The 16100-nt window shown below is 42.3% G+C and overlaps 1 protein-coding gene across 1 annotated transcript in view; it reads left to right on the top strand.

Moving 5' to 3' along the window:
• The window catches only part of COPS8 (COP9 signalosome subunit 8), a 40311-nt gene that overhangs the window by 13117 nt on the left and 11094 nt on the right, over positions 1 to 16100 (top strand). The window lies entirely within an intron of this gene.

Here is a 16100-nt window from a genome sequence, read left to right as displayed (position 1 = left end):
AAGCCATTGAAGGATAAACCAAAAACTAATAAAAATGGTTCCCTAAAATGGAAGGGGAGGACAGTCGAGCATAGAGGAAAAATTATTTCAGGCGACTCGTAGTATTTCATAGTATTTTGTTTTACATTATCAATGGGATACATACAAAGGACAAAAAAATCTCAAACTACTGAATATGGTTTCATGGTTAATTTCAAAAACGATTTTGTTAATCGTTATTTGATAATAATTACCATTATTATTAAAAGTATATTATAGGATAAAACCAATTGGAAATTACATAATTTAATGTTAGAAGCTAATCTTAAATTTGACTCAACAACCTCATATGGTTTATTTTTCTTTCTAAACAGTAAATATTTCCTAGCTCTGCCCATCTGTAAAGGCCTAGAAGAATTATAAGCCAGTAACAATGAGAACCACTAATGTCCAGGTCGTGGTCTCTAAATTCCATTTTCAACTACATAGAACAAGAACTTATTTGCAAAATGGTTAATACTAGGTCTGGGGCAATAATTGTAGATTGGGGCTTCCCTGGTGGCGCAGTGGTTAAGAATCTGCCTGCCAATGCAGGCAACCTGGGTTCAAGCCCTGGTCCAGGAAGATCCCACACGCCACTGAGCAGCTAAGCCTGTGCACCGCAGCTACTGAGCCTGCGCTCTAGAGCCCGTGAGCCACAACTACTGAGGCCCGCGCACCTCGAGCCCATGCTCCACAACAAGAGGAGCCACCGCAATGAGAAGACTGCGCACCACAACGAAGAGTAGCCCCCGCTCGCCATAATTTGAAGGAGTTCCCACTGGCTAAACATGAGACAAATTGAGCATGAAAAATAGGTATATGTGTTTCTATTTTCAATCGCAAGGTCATAATTATAATATTAGAAAAACCTCATCATATACAAGAAAGTACACTCGCTTAGTTATCAGTTTTCAGAACAATGAATTGATGCCCTAGCAATCTCCAAAGTAATAAAATGGAACCTGCACAGTAGCCAGCTGACCAATGATGGGAACTTCTTCATGGAAGAATTCCACCTAAAAATACAGATAGAAAAGCAGTCCTTTGCCGCCCCTAGTGAAATAAGTAAGGCATCTAGGGAACGAGTATCCGTGGCTGCTGAGACCACGGAGTGAGAATCAGCCCATCCCTGTGCTCTGGCTGCCACCGAGACTGCCCGCTGCACGCAGGCAGCACCTTGCTGTACATCCAGTGAGGGTTACCGTGACACTGCCACAGGGGCTGCCCTTGCAAACCGGGGAAGAGAGTTAGCTCTTCAGCAGCTGGGCACGTGATATGGTGAGTAAACACTCCCTTCCTTGTCTAGGAAGACAGTTCCAGGGTACGTGCTCTACCTGGTTCCTGAAAAGACCCCAAGAAGATTGAGCTTTGGTTGCCCATTGTGACCAGCCTGTCTGCAGCATGGCCTTGGACTGTTTCTTCTTCATTTTGCTTTTCCCAGTTCTCCATCTCTTTCCTGGAATCAAGAGCAGTGATCCACCTGTGCGTGGAGGCTTAGCGTCACTAACAGTGGCACCAGTGGGCCTGGTGCGGAGCCATAGTAAACACGTAGCATCAGCCGTAAGTTTTCTTGTCAAGGCAAGCCCTGCCCCCACAAAATGCATGTGAATCTAATCAAGGTTTCAGATTTACCTGCTCACTTACATGAAATGTGGGAATCGGATGAACAAGTTAAACACCCCACTAAGGAGCAATCAGCCAAATCTAGAGTGAGGGGAATTTAGCAGGACAAAGAACCGAGTTTCCTTAAATAAATAACGTAAAAAGAGAGGTGGAGATGGCGATAAGGACATGTGTATTTCTGCTCCTGGCTGAAGTACTTTCAGGCAGACCCATAATGTGCCAAGAACTACAGAAAGAGGGATGCATAAAATACAAATCTGTCTGACGGCATTGGAGAGCTGGAGAATGAGGAGCTGAGGTTTGAGAGCAGAGAGGCTCCTGAAGAGGTTGTATCTGCAGCAGCCTCTTCCTGGGGGGTGTGCCGATTCTGGTGCCACTGCTAAGAACCGAGCAACCCGTGGGACTCGGGTATTTTCACAGGGCTGGAGTGCTAAAAACAGGACTTGCGAGGGCTAAACCACACTGCTGTTTATCCATCTGGTAAACTTTAAGGCTCCTTGGGGTAGGAAGTCAACAGGCCAAATCCAGAAAACCATTTGAGTACAGCTTGGTTTTCTTCAGTCCGCTGTGCTGGGCTTCAGTCAACACGAAAGGCTCGGGGTCGCGAGGTACCTGTAAGCATAAACTGCAGTAAACCATTAGTCAAACTGCAACTGGAGGGTACTAGAAACTATTCAGACTGAAGCACAGAAGGCACTGGTACACAGTACAGAGACAGACCCTGTAGTAATTGGGACCCAAGAAGGAGAGAGAGGATAAAGAAGGAGAATAATACTTGAAGTACTGCCCAGGAATTTTCCAAAATTGATAAAAGAAATCAGGCCACAGATTCAGAAAACCCCACACAGGATAAATACACAAAACCACACCCTAACACATCGTAGTAAAACTACTGAAAACCAGAAAGCAAAATACTAGAAGCACGGGGGTGCGGGGAGGGGGACTTTCTCTTCAAAGAAGCAACAGTGAACTAGAAGACAGTGAACTGGCGTTTCTAAAGTGTTAAAAGAAAAAACTCCTATTTATGAGAGATGCTTAACTTTCAGTCTTCCTGTGCTGTTAAAAGTTGGGAAGAGATACGTCAATGCAAATACTAAGAGAAGGCTGGCGCAGCTTAGGTAATATTACAAAAAGTAGACTTTAAGGCGAGAAGCATCATTACAGAGAAGAATTTTTTGTGGAAAAGGTTGCATTGGTTTCCTGTTGCTGCGGTAACAAATTCCCACACACTTGATGGCTTAAAGCAGCAGGGGGATATACACTTACAGTTCTGTAGTTCGGCAACCTGAGATGACTCTCATGGGCTGACATCAGCTGTCAGCAGGGCTGCGTTCTTTCTGGAGGTTGTCGGGGACAGTCTGTCTCTTTTCCCTTTCCAGCTTCTAGAGGCCGCCTACATTCCTTGGCTCGTGGCCCTCTGCCTGCATCTTCAAAGCCAGCAGCGTCGGGCTGAGCCCATACTACTCTCTCTCTGGTTCTCTTTTCTGCCCCCTCTTCCACTTTTAAGGATCCCTGTGGTTGGTTACATTGGTCCCACCTGGAAATCAGGATAATCTATTTTAAAATAGGCTGATTAGCAAACTTCATTATATCTGCTCTCTTAATTTCTCTTTACCATGTAACCTAACATGTTCACAGGTTCCAGGGGTTAGGATATGGATGTCTTTTGGACCATTCTTCTTACCACAGGAATCAGTTCAACAGGCAACAGGAATATGTAACTCTAAATGTATCGTGAAATCTAAAACTAAGTCTAATCAAGCAAGAGTTGACAACTGGGAGTCCTCTGCGGTCATGGGCGGGGACATCACTGTCCTATCAGACATTAAACCAGCGCAGAGCCTCTGTTACTAAGGGCAAGGCACTGGGGCATGAGTAGCAGGCAGCCCAGTGGAATGGAACAGAGATGAGAAGTAGACAGATGCAGGGATGCACTATAGGATAAAGGTGGCATCGCAGAGCGCTGGGATAAAAGCACACTTTTTACCAAATGGTTCTGGGAAAACTGGTTAGCCATTGGAAAACTAGAAAGGTCCATAAGAATAAAGTACAGATAGATCGGAGATCTTGATGCCAGCGCTGGAAGAAAAGATGGATGAATTCCTCTTTAACCTGGGCAAGGGAAGGGCCTCTGGCTCCCCGATTAAAGAAAAGATTAAAGAAAAGAATGATCAATTTGACTACCTAAAAATAAAACATTTGCATGGCCAAAAATAAACTCAAACAGATGTCTGACAACTGAGAGAAAATATTTACAACAGAAAGGACTAGTAATATTCCTAATATGTAAATTGAGGGAATTGGAAGAAAGCAGAAAAAAGTGACAAAAGACATGAATACACAATTCACAGGACGTGAACACAATTCACAAAAAAATTATAAAAGTGGCCCTTAAACATGAATAGATGTTCAACTTTATTGGTAAGAGAAATGCAAATTAGAAACAGTGAGTTAACTCATCCAGTTGGCAAAAACTAAGAGTTTTAACTGCATTCTGTTGTGAAACTCTGGGGAAACTGGTTCTCGTGCTTTGCTGATGGGAATCCGCATTGGAATGGTTCTTATAGAGGGGGATTTGGCAATATCTAAGGACTACAGTCATTTACTTTTTATCCCAGCAACTAATCTTCAGGAATTTACCCTGAAGATTCAACTCCCACAATATAAATATAAATATACACAGACATACACTAGGTTATTTATTGCAGCATTAATTTATTGCAGCATTGTTTCTGACTGTAAAGAATTTGGAAACAACCTAATTGCTTATACATGAATAGATGTTCGTATATCCATGTAAGGGAGCGCTACGTATCTGTAATAGAGGATGATGACAGTCACTGATGTGGAGGGATTTTCAGGCTATGTTGTTAAGGAAAATAAAGCAAAGTGCATAAAAATGCCCAGAGTATGCTATTTTTTTGTGTAAGAGAAGAGGAAATAAAATATACCTGTATTTGCTCCTCAGTGGACACACACACACACACACACACACACACACAGAGAGAGAGAGAGAGAGAGAGAGAGAGAGAGAGAGAGAAAGGAAAATAATGGAATTGTTTGTTTTCAGGGTATGGGAAGGAATGAGATGGAAAGGATAGAAAAAATTGGGGAATTAGGGCCACTTTTGTACGGTTCTGACTTCTGGAATTATGTTAATGTTTCACATATTCAAGGAAGAAATAATATAAATGGTGATGGAGGCGTGGGGAGGAGTGACCCTGTCTGTATTTCAAATGAATAACGTAACTGCCCTGAAGGCAAGGGACGTAACTCAAGTAGGTTTCGAACATGCTATTTAGATATGTCCAGAGGTTAAAGACAAAAGAACTTTAAACATGTTGAACTCCAGTTAGTGGGTTTCTTTTTTGCAAAAGTAAAAGTTAGCAGTTCTAAAACTACTTTGTGTGTATTCTAGGATTGAACAAATAAGTATATTGAAGATAATAGGATCCAGTTTGCCCACTGTCGGAGGAGTTACAGTTATAGAAAAGAGGAAGCATTAGACTGAATCCTGTGGTGTTGGACTGAACTAGAGATATTGCATAAACTCCTGGGTTTTAAGATGGGTGGATGCACGGGTGGGTGGATGGATGCATGGATAGAGAGGGACATAGATATATCTCCTAATTCCGTCCACTGAAAGAGACTAAGCTCTGTCCCCTGAGAGTAGAGCAATGACACCTGCCCTCAGGTCATTGCTTCTAGAAGCATCTCCACTAAAAGGAACTAGGGACTTCCACTTTCATGTGTCTTCTGATACAAAACAAAGAAAGCTTGAAAAACTGTTCCAGTTCAGAGGAAACTAAAGGTGCACAACAACTAAATGCAGTGCTATAGCAAATAAAAGTACATCGTAAAGCACATGATTGGAAAGTAGATGAAATCTGAATAAAGTATAGATTATGTCAGGAGCTGGCAAACTACAGCCTGTGGCCAAAACCAGGCTGCTGCCTGTTGTAGATAAAGATTTATTGGCACACAGCCACGCCCACTTGTGTGTGTACTGTCTGTGGCTGCTTTCAGCCCACAAGAGCAAAATGAGTAGTTGTGACGGATTGTATGTCCTACAAAGGCTAAAATATTTATTGTCTGGCCCTTTATAGAAGCTTTCCCAAATCTTAGATTAGATAATTTTGTTTCAACATTAATTTTCTTGATTTTGTTGATTTTACTGTAGTGACAGAAGAGAGCATCCTTGTTTTCAGAAAGTAAATTTACTTAGAAAATGAAATATTTATAAACATATATATACACATACATATATGTGTACATAGTTTACATATATGTACTTGTCAGCAATAAATATTAGAGCTACTTTTATAAGATGATTTAATCAATGAGAGCACTGAATTCTCAAAGTTTTTTTGCCTTCATGCTGTTAGTATATGCAGTACATTCATTACATAAGCTTTTCAAGCTTTGTGAAATTGGTGTTCCTGAAGAGTGCAGGCCAGTTATTTTGTAAAATGTCCTTCATTTGGGGGTTGTCTGAAGCTTCTTAATTATTAGATTTGGGATATACATCTTTGACATGAACACCACGAAAGTGATGTTGTGTTCTCTTCAGTGTTTTGTATCAGAAGGCACACAAATGTGGAACTCTCCAGTTCCTTTTAGAGATGCTTCCAGAAGCAATGATCTGAGGGTAGGTGTGCTTTTTGCTGCTGGGGTGTCATTGCTGCATGCTCTCTCAGTGGACAGACAGAGCATAGGCTCTCGCAGTGGGTAGAACTAGGAGATATATCCATGCACGTAATTGACTATCAATGCATTTGTAATATTTGGAAAGGTCTCCTGAAGATTTTGATACTCCCTGCGTCTAATTGAGAATTATTAAAATAAAGACATCTAAAAACAAAATGTCTCCAAACTTATAAACTATTATTGCCCAGTATGTTAATCCTAAATCATTGAAGTGTTCAAGAAGGAGGAAAGATACAGATTAATTTTAGACGTTAAACTCTAGGGTTAACGTCTGCTTCTGCCGATATACTTGTCTAAATGGAGAAAACCTTTAAGTCTAGAACAACTAAACTGTGGTTTAGAGTATTAAAATTATTTTTTAATATACATTCATGAGCTTGCATGCAAATCCTCAAAGGCCAGAAACAACTGGACTCCAGTGCTGGAACTGCATTTGTTCTTGGGGCATCTGCCAGTCTTGACGCCCTAGAACCCGAGTTACTTTTGGCCACTGATAGGAAGGAAGGAAGGGAGGGAGGGGAGAAAGAATCAGGATAAACTGAAAACTAGAGGATTAAATTCTCAAAGACATTACACTAGCTATCAAAATTATAACCATATAATAAAGTATTACAAGTATACATCTATGCTAAAATGTTTATGAAACAAATTTATTACATTATATTTCTTAAATATATGTACGGAAATCAAGGTACAGAAAGTGTGAAGAATGAAGAGACATCAAAAAATACCTGGCATATATGAAAAAGAACTAGAATCTCTCAAAAAGAAAAACACAATAGTTAAAATTAGCATCTCAGTGGATGGGCTATAGCTTGGTACTGTCAGATTAAAAGGTGTACAGCAGTCCTTTGCTGTTCAATGAAAATGGTAAATTTGATAGCAGGTCCAAGAGGTAGAGAGAAATTACACAAACAGGTAACCCAGACTCAGATACTTCCTGCCTCTATGGTACCAGCTCCTCTCCGTCAACTCATGCCTGTGGTTTTATGGGAGGTGTCTTCTGATAAGCGGATGGAAGAGACAAAACCCCATGCCTGGTTCATGTTTAGGTCAGCTTGATGTGTTGATACAAGCCAAAAATGCAAGGCTGCCGTATTACAGACCATTTAGTGGTGACCATAAAGGAAGCAGTGAGGGGACTAATCCCAGTGGGCAAATTTCTGAGCAGTGCTTTTGGCCATTCACTTTGAGCAAAGTTAGGAGCCTACGTTACAGACTTAAAGACAGTGGCAAATGGCTAGGCTGGTTGTCAGGGTCCTGAAAGGAGCACGATTGGAAAATTGGAGATACAGACATCTGGGAAAGATGGTTGAACTCGAGGGAGTAGACACACAGCAGGTAGATCCCTGGGTTTCAATGTTAATGCCCGCCAGAAAGCACCCACCAGAGAGGACAATCTCAGCTACCAAGGTGACAAGGTAACTTTTCTTTTGGACGCAAGCCGGGCTCTGTTCAGTCACCCTACTGCTGGCACAATGGGCCGCTATGCGGGGCCACCACGGTGGCAGGAATGGAGATGATGCGTGAGCTAGGCAGAATGAGGTCTCTATCACCAAGGCTGACCTGGCCTCAGCAGAAAGTGATGTTGAACCCTCCAAAGGGCACCGTTCCTGAAAGAAAGCAAATGACCAGCCGGTGGCAAGTTGATTGTCTTGGCCCTTTCCACCGTGCAGCAAAGGGCAGTGCTGCCTCCTTGTTGGAAGTGACGTCTAGTCCAGGTGTGGTTCGCCCTCCACGCTGACAGTGTCTTCTCTAGCATCACATTCCAAGAACATCCAAAATACCTGATGTTGATAAAAATCCTGCAGAACACTGCCTAGTCTGTTATATACAAAAGAAGATGTGACACTGGGTACATGACCACGTGATCCATTGACTTGAAGCTATTCCATTGATTCTAAATCCTTACCTGAGAGTACCCAGCCTAATAGAATGGTGGCATGTCCTAGTCAAGGCTCAGCTAGTGTGCCAGCTTCGGGACAACAACTTGCCGATCGGGAGGCTTCCCTCCAAGAGGTGGAGCATTTACTGAACCAAACCACAACTAATGTGAAGCTGTGTCCTCAACAGCTGGAAGGCAGGAGCATGAGGACAGAGCATCATTGGGTACCGTCCCCATAACTCCAGGAGATACAGGTCCAGATTTTTTTGCGTTTCTCTTTAAGGTTGTAAGAACATCACTCATTCTCTAGTTTCTACAGGTTAAGCTCTGAGTAATGATCCACAACTGATAAGGACCCAGATGTTTCACAGCACTGTAAAATCAAAGTTACATTCCCTGGAAGAGCCCGGTGAAAGTCAACTAGGCTTAATAAAGAAATTGTTCAGCAAGATAGCAGCAATCATTTTCCAAATTTTGGATAAATAATCTTTAGCAGATGCCGTAGAAGGAATGTTTTCGAGGAGGGGCTGTACAGCATGAGAAGAAAAGATGGGGTGGGGATGATGAGAATCCTCAAATATTGGACTTTCATGTGGAAAAGTTTTGTTTATTGCTTCCAAAAGCAAAATTGATTGAAGGTTAGAGAAGGCCAGTTTGGACTCAACCCAAACTGTCTAGACCAGCCCTATCCAATAGAAATAGAAGGTGAGTCACACATGTAATATTAAATTTTCTAGTAGCCACTGTAAAAAAGTGACAAAGGAGGGCTTCCCTGGTGGCGCAGTGGTTGAGAGTCCGCCTGCCGATGCAGGGGACACGGGTTCGCGCCCAGGTCCGGGAAGATCCCACATGCCGCGGAGCGGCTGGGCCCGTGAGCCATGGCCGCTGAACCTGTGCGTCCGGAGCCTGTGCTCTGCAACGGGAGAGGTCACAGCAGTGAGAGGCCCGCATACCGCAAAACAAAACAAAAAAAGTGACAAAGGAAAACATATGAAATTAATTTTAACATATTTTATTCAGCCCAGTCCAAAGCGTTATCAGTTAAACAACGTCAACGATATCAAAAAATATTAATGAGATATTTTACATTGTTTTCTTCATATTAAGTCTCTGAAATCCCATGTGGATTCTATACTCACAGCACATCTCAGTCTGGACCACCCAAGTGTTCACCAGCCGGCCACATGTGCCCAGTGCGTATTACACAGCAGTGGTCTGGACTGTCTCAGAGACCAAGAGAGTCCTGTCAATCAGGTATCATTGGAACCAAGTTAGATAACCACTCATTAAGGACGTTTAGAGGAATGTACTGGTTATGAAAGGGACCGTTTCCTGATCTCTCCTCCCCACTTGCCTCATCTCCACTTTATGTAGCAAAAACAGGAAGAACAGAACCCCACCTAACGGCATGCATCTTCTCTGCCCCCGTCCACCCAGATTATGGCAGTGAGGGCTGTTGGCCTTCTGGGAAGGATTAGCGGTTTTCCAGAAGTCTCCTAGCTTCCAGTGAGTTTGGAGGATTTTTAAAACAACCCGCAATCAACTCTGCATTGAAAAGCAGGGAGACAAAAGCATCTATTGACTCTTGACAGCTCATGAGGAGTAAGTACGGTTGACCCTTGAACAACACGGGTTTGAACTACACGGGTCCACTTATACGTAGATTTTTTTCAATAAATAGATTGGAAAAACTTTTAGAGATTTTTCAACAATTTGAAAAAACTTGCAGATGAATCACACGTAGCCTAGAAATATTGATAAAATAAGTAAAGTTATGAATGCATAAAATATACATATGTACTAGTTTGTCCTTATATAGGTGCAAGGTAAGTGATATTTAGGATAAAATTAATAATGTTAGTTTTCTTACTATTTTATGACTACGCTTTCAAAGAATTACATCAGTGTACAATACGTCCCTCTCTCCTAACTGGGGATACTGCATATCAGTCTATCATCAGAGGTGGGGTTTTTTTAAGTATAACAATATTTCCAATACTGTATTATGAATGTGACTGTAATACTCTATGCTATAAAAGTTTTATAATGATGCATTCATTAGGATATAGGCTAGTCTACTGTGAAGCAATCAGATCGATTACACTAGGCAACCATAAAGCAATCACATTGCTGCTTCTTCAGATCAATGCAATCGTCATACCTATAAATAAATATGAATTTTTTCACATTAGCTTTTAATTTTTGATGTCTAGTGTTAGTAATATGTATAACATCTACAGTGTTTTGTGTCATATTAGACGATGTAGGTACTGACAGACAATTCATCTTGTAAACAGATGACGTAAACTTAGGGTATTGATAAACACAGTACTTTACTAAAAATGTATTTTCTCTTTCCTAAGTAACATCTTCTTTTCTCTAGATTCCTCTATTGTAGATACATATATAATATATATAAACATACAAAACACGTATTAACTGTTTCTGTTATCGATAAGGCTTCTGGTCAACTGTAGGGTATTAGTAGTTAACTTGGGGAAATCAAAAGTTATATGTGGATTTTCAACTGCACTGGCGGGGCGGCTGGCACCCCTAACCTCCAAGTTGTTCAAGGGTCAACTGTACCTCTTTTTAAGCAAATGCTATGCCTGGGTATCCCCTCACTTGCAAACCACTGATAACACTGCAATTTGAGGAAGATGGAGGCTTGCCTTTTGAAGGAGTTGATAACCTTGGGTCATCTGATCACTTTTTAAGGTCCAGCAAAGTAATAACACTCCTATGATTTTGTTGCTTCTCTAAGGAAAGGAAGTTTTCAGAACCCAGTGGAAAAGACAGTTTAATTTTATCTAAATATGTAAAGACAAGCTAAAACCAGGGTGGAAATTTTCTTCATTTAAGTGATGGACGACATTCTCCTGGGTCAGTCGAGACAGTGGGAAACCAGTTCTTCCAACATCTTTTCAAGAAGCGAGTGAACTTGTAATCAAGACAGTATGGTACTGGCACAAAAACAGAAATATAGATCAATGGAACAGGATAGAAAGCCCAGAGATAAACCCATGCACATATGGTCACCTTATCTTTGATAAAGGAGGCAAGAATATACAATGGAGAAAAGACAGCATCTTCAATAAGTGGTGCTGGGAAAACTGGACAGCTACATGTAAACGAATGAAATTAGAACACTCCCTAACACCATACACAAAAATAAACTCCAAATGGATTAAAGACCTAAATGTAAGGCCAGACACTATCAAACTCTTAGAGGAAAACACAGGCAGAACACTCTATGACATAAATCACAGCAAGATCCTTTTTGACCCACCTCCTAGAGAAATAGAAATAAAAACAAAAATAAACAAATGGGACCTAATGAAACTGCAAAGCTTTTGCACAGCAAAGGAAACCATAAACAAGACCAAAAGACAACCCTCAGAATGGGAGAAAATATTTTGCAAATGAAGCAACTGACAAAGGATTAATCTCCAAAATATACAAGCAGCTCATGCAACTCAATAACAAAAAAGCAAACAACCCAATGCAAAAATGGGCAGAAGACCTAAATAGACATTTCTCCAAAGAAGACATACAGATTGCCAACCAACACATGAAAGGATGCTCTACATCACTAATCATTAGAGAAATGCAAATCAAAACTACAATGAGATATCATCTCACACCAGTTAGAATGGGCATCATCAAAAAATCTACAAACAATAAATGCTGGAGAGGGTGTGGAGAAAAGGGAACCCTCTTGCACTGTTGGTGGGAATATAAATTGATACAGCCACTACGGAGAACAGTATAGAGGTTCTTTAAAAAAACTAAAAATAGAACTACCATGTGACCCAGCAATCCCACTACTGGGTATATACTCTGAGAAAACCATAATTCAAAAAGAGTCATGTACCACGATGTTCATTGCAGCTCTATTTACAATAGCCAGGACATGGAAGCAACCTAAGTGTCCATCGACAGATGAATGGATAAAGAAGATGTGGCACGTATATACAATGTAATATTACTCAGCCATAAAAAGAAATGAAATTGAGTTATTTGCAGTGAGGTGGATGGACCTAGAATCTGTCATACAGAGCGAAGTAAGTCAGAAAGAGAAAAACAAATACCGTATGCTAACACATATATATGGAATCTAAAAAAAAAAAAAATGGTTCTGAAGAACCTAGGGGCAGGACAGGAATAAAGACGCAGATGTAGAGAATGGACTTAAGGACACTTGGAGGGGGAAGGGTAAGCTGGGACGAAGTGAGAGAGTGGCATGGACATATATACACCACCAAATGTAAAATAGATAGCTAGTGGGAAGCAGCCGCATAGCACAGGGAGATCAGCTCGGTGCTTTGTGTCCACCTAGAGGGGTGGGATGGGGGTGGGTGGGAGGGAGACGCAAGAGGGAGGGGATATGGGGACATATGTATACGTATAGCTGATTCACTTTGTTATAAAACAGAAACTAACACAACATTGTAAAGCAATTATGCTCCAATAAAGATGTTAAAAAAATTTTTTTAATAAGAGTGGATATATGTAAAAAAACAAAAAAACAAAAAACGAGTGAACTTCACTGATCACGTGTGTGCATCCACCTGACCAAACCCTGAATGTGAATCACAAGATTTCTCCTGGGTGGAGCTGTAGGCAAAGGTTTCATTCTGAATAAAGAGAAACCAGGCCATTTTCCACGTGAGTCACATGATGGGAGGAATCGCCAAAAGTCAGTTTTGACTGAATAACATTCTCCTAATTGTGTGCCAGTGCCTAGATGCTAAGAAGAGCCACTCAGGACAACCAGCAAAATGCCCCACGTGTAATGATCCATATGGTGATAAAAACCTATTTTCAGGTGTCCCATGTCAGTTAAATAACAGTTTAAAAACTGGAGTAGGTTGCTTGTGAGGTTGTGTGGTGAGTGATGTCAAAGGAGAATGGTCTAAGAACTTCCAAATCCATCTGGCAGCCTTAAGCCGATTGGATGGCTTCCTGTAAAATCTGGATTTCCAGAGAACTGCTACACAGGTTTCTGAGCCCACGTCACCATAAAACGCAAAGAACATGGATGGAAATACGGGAGCAGCCGCTTGCGTCTTGCCAGAGACCCTTTGATAGGGACTGATTTCAAAAGGGCAGGAGGCTTTTGTCTTCCAGGATGCAGGTTAACTCGGCTCAGTGGTTGTTCTGATGCTGCACCTGACGTCTTCCCTGTGCCCACAGCTGCTGCTGTCGATGCGGGATCCCCTGCAGGGAAGCGTTTCTTCACGTCCACCCACGCCCTCCTCAGGGCAGCCTGGGGCTCCAACCAGGGCAGCCAGACACACGGGGTCCACACTGAATGGCCTGAAGCACGTGGTCTAGGCAGAGCCAGGCGTCTGCGTAATTCTTACCCCTCCCCTTGCTGTCACTCGGTCTTCTAATTGTCTGGAAAATGCTGCTGTAATTCACTTGGTGGGCAGGGTCATTCCTGTGGCTCCAGGCTTTGTGGATATCAGGTCACTATCACTCACTCCTGGCTGAAAAGGTAGTCTCCTAGAGAAATAAACCTTATCTAAAGGCTGGAGAAAGTGCCCTTAGATACTAGATATTTTGGACAAAGAGAAGTTTTGTTTTCTTAGTTTGTAATTTTTTTGATCAGCCCTTGAGATGTCAGTCCTTTTGTCATAGAAGTGGAATGGATGAGTTTACTAAGACTTGGCAAGATAGAAAATCTGGTGAATTTAGAGCTGAATCCCTAATAATTGGGGAAAAAAATTAAAAGATCCAGCCAAGGTGTAATTCTTGGGGGACAGGGTGGGGGGCAGTGGTCATATACCTGAATTCATAAGTTTGGAAGACCAAATCCAAATGTAGGCTAAATTTAAAAATTAAATTAAATTAATAGATAATAATTTAAAATTTTAATTAATAATAATGAAACTAATAATTTTAAAAAATAAAAATAATTGTTTTAATCTCAAAACATAAAATAGACAAAGCCAAATCACATTACCCTGGATGTTTGCTAAGAGAGGTCATCTGCAGAGTCCGCACAGGGAGCGCCAGCCGGGGCCGACTGAGGACATGCCCCCCCCCGGTGGGGGGGAATGCAGCAGCCATGGCTGCAGGTCCAGTGCTGGTCAGTCTATCAGCACCAACAGGCAGGCAGCATCGGCCCTGCACATTCAAGTGTGTGGCCCGGCCTTTGACTGCAGCCCAGGGTGTGAAAGCATTCTGCTCTCATCAGGAAATTAACTCCAAGTGCTCTGCTATCCAGGTTTCATCATATTTTCAGTTGTGAAAAATCACATTCATAGAGGGAGCCTCGAAAGCCCTGATTTCTCAAAGTGTGTTCCCTGGGCCACAAGTTGGGCATCACCTAGGAGCCCCAGTCCAGACATACTAAACGGACACCTGCCCTCAGCCAGCTCTGCAGGTGATTCTCTGCAAGGAAAGCCAGGGCGGTGGCCCCAAGGACTTGCAGTCTTCGTTCTAGACCCTCGCTCTACCCTCGTGCCGGCCCTGCCCTCGATGAGACAATCTGAAGAGGAGCCTTGGGACACGGCTTTTGTGTTTCCTGTCAAACTAGGGAGAAGGCAGCACCCATGTCACCAAGTGACGTGCCTACATGAGAACCCTCTCAGGTGAGAAATTCCGCCAGGCCTCTGCGTCCGGAGAGGGAGGCTGGTGGATCCCGTGATCCTGAAACCAACACACCTGCCATTTCGCCTTGGCCCACGGGGAGCTCAGAGCTGTTCCCGTGTGACACTGGGTTTTCTCCCTAAACTTGCTTTTTCTCTCCCTCTATTTACTGCCCACATGCCCTGATTTTTTTTTACTTAATTCTCTTTATCCTGAATGAATTCCTCTAAATGCCCTCCATATTTTTTTCTAGAACAAGGGGGGAATCCATTAGTAAATTAATATTATTCATGAAAATGAATAGTCTTCTCTGATGGTGATGTTTCCTCAATGGATAAAGGAAGCCTTCGTGATATTTTTCAAAGGACCACTTGCCAAGTTTCTTGACCCCAACACTTGGCCTTCCATCCACCACGGCAGCTGCTCCTGGGAGCCAGGCGTGCACGTGGAAAACAACAGCCGGGATTCGTGATCCTCTGGCCTTTTGTCATCAGAAGGGGAAGACACTCTAGCTCTCAGAATTGATGTTAACTTTTGCCGTTAGTGTTTTTTCTATATTTAGTGTTTGACTAAGGTTTGTTATGTTAGTTTAGCATACTGCCATGTTCTCCGTATACATTGTTTAATTCCCACAAAACTATGGGGCTGACCTCTGTGTCTCCATTTTGTAAGTGGTAAGAGCGTGGCTTCAGTGAGCCCAAGGTCACACAGCAGTGATGGAGCTGGTCATCTCAACTGTCACACTGTCCCAGAGGAAGGAGACCAGAGAGTTGGCCAGAGTCCTTCTGAGGCCACAGATGACGACTGATTCGACAGGAAGTTTCAGAGAGAAAACTGAGGTATCTTGAAATCCCTAGTATCAGATGTTCAGATTAAGGCAGCAGATGTAAACACCCCAAGAATTTCTTATCCACGTGATCCAGTAATTCTTCTCATCATTTCTTTCTAAAGAAGTCATCTCAGATGCGGCTAAAGATTCTGGGAATGATAATATTTACCACTACATTATTTAGAAAATTAACATGGCATTTCCAAAGGAAGCGAATGTATTGTTAAGAACGGCTTAAGCAAAAGGCTCTGTTCTCACACTTGTGCTGCAGTTTGGCCGAACGGGGCAGGCTCTTCTTCCTTTGGAGATGCGTCTTGGGGTGAAGAACACAAGCAAGGACTAAAATTAATTAATGGTCTCAAAGTTCCAAAGGATGCTTCCGTGCTCGGCCCCTGGGGGTCATGGGTGCAGGCTCGCTCCTGGTGTGGACAGAGCACC

Source organism: Tursiops truncatus, chromosome 7 (assembly GCF_011762595.2).
Source record: "Tursiops truncatus isolate mTurTru1 chromosome 7, mTurTru1.mat.Y, whole genome shotgun sequence".
Taxonomy (NCBI): Eukaryota; Metazoa; Chordata; class Mammalia; order Artiodactyla; family Delphinidae; genus Tursiops; species Tursiops truncatus.
The sequence above is the reverse complement of the archived record's forward strand: the minus strand, read 5'-3'. Positions and strand labels throughout refer to the sequence as shown.